We start from the raw sequence: 1,751 nt of genomic DNA on the forward strand, positions 1-1,751 counted from the left end.
GGAGTGATGGCACAGCAGGGGAGGCTGAGCCTCTACCCCCTCCACCAAGAGAGAGTGTGAGTGTGTGGCTTGAGGTGGGGGGTTGTAAAATGAGATTGTGGGATCCTGGATGGAGCAAGAGTAAAAAGCCAGGGAGGAGCTGAGGGGTGATTCTGGAAGGAGGAGCCCTTTAAGTCAGGTTCTGGGTGCAGCAGTCCAGGAAAGGCTGCGTGGGCTTCTTGCAGTGCCTGGCTTCTCCCCCTCCCTCTGGGCCTCAACCCTCTTTGCCCCTATTAAGTGGGCCACCAACTGCTAGCTAACTAGAGCCCCAACACCTCGCTCCCCTCAGGACCACAGGGCCCAGAGTTCTGTGTGAAACCTCTGGGTCTGCAGTTCCTACCAGGCTTCCTGTCGATCTAAATGTGAGTCCCCAGCCTGGTCATCTGCCCCCACCCTCCTCCTCCTCTCTCCTACTCATACATCTATGCTTCCTCTTCACACACCTTCTCCCACTGCAGCACCCTGTCCTCTCAGCTTAGTTGGAGCCCGTATTTCCTTCCTGACAAGCTCTCTCAGGTCTGGATTTATTTCACTCCACTCCCTATGTTAAATGAAATCATCTCCCTACCAACCTTGTGTTGCTCACAAGGATAGGTACTGATAAAACTGCAAGAAACATGGAACCCTTAGGGACTGAGGTCACATACCATTTTCTTTTTAATTATCACCCTAGGATACATTTCCATTGGTTTTAGAGAAAGAAGAAGGGGAAGTGGGGATGAGGGAGAGAGAGAGACACACACAGACATGAGAAACATTGATTGGCTGTCCCCCATACTCGCACTGACCTGGGACCAAACCTGAACCTAGGTATATACCTGACCCGAAATCAAACCCACAACTTTTTCATGTACAGGATGACACTCCAACAAACTGAGCCATGTGGCCAGAGCACACATAATTATTTATTGCCCTCCAATCTGAGGCCATGAAATGGATGTCAGGAAGGTCCTTCTGCGTCTTCTCTCTCCTATTAATGCCCTTAATTCTAAAATGGCATGTGACTTTTCTAATTCCCTTATTTTTTTTTTACATGCCCTGACATCCAGATTGCTTTTCATCCTGCCCTGGCTATTCCCATTCTTGGGTGGAGGTGAAGTAAGCTTGGAATTCTTGGGCTGCTAGTGTCCTCTAGCATGCAGCTAGGGTGAGGCTTGGAAGGCCTGAGCCTCCAGGTACCACAATCCTAAGAGTAGCTAGTTTCTGTGTAATTAGGGAGGAGGCAGAGATGATAGTGTCAGCCCAAAGGACAGTCTTGTTGCTGCTTCCAGGCATTGTCTAGAAACAGCAGTAGCAGCAATCTATGAAATCTACCCAGGAAAGGAAGAGCTGCCCCTTCCCAAAGTGAACAGGAATGGAGCCCCTGAAGTACCCATTTACCATTTTTGCCCCCACCCCTGTCCCATCATCAGATTTCTCAGATGCATTAGAGAAGCATTGGGACATTATTAACAAGTGGATGGGGACTTGACTCAGTGACTTAAGAGACAGATCAATTGTGATAAGGAGCTCTTTGGGTGGTATTCAGTCTTTTTAAAAAATTTCTTTATTGATTAAGGTATTACATATATATCCTTATTCCCCCATTACCCCCCCTCCCCACTCATGCCCTCATCCCCCTGTTTTCTGTGTCTATTGGTTAGGCTTATATGCATGCATACAAGTCCTTTGGTTGATCTCTCCCCCTTACCCCTACCCACCACTACCTTCCC

This window comes from Myotis davidii, unplaced genomic scaffold (assembly GCF_000327345.1).
Source record: "Myotis davidii unplaced genomic scaffold, ASM32734v1 scaffold798, whole genome shotgun sequence".
Classification (NCBI taxonomy): Eukaryota; Metazoa; Chordata; class Mammalia; order Chiroptera; family Vespertilionidae; genus Myotis; species Myotis davidii.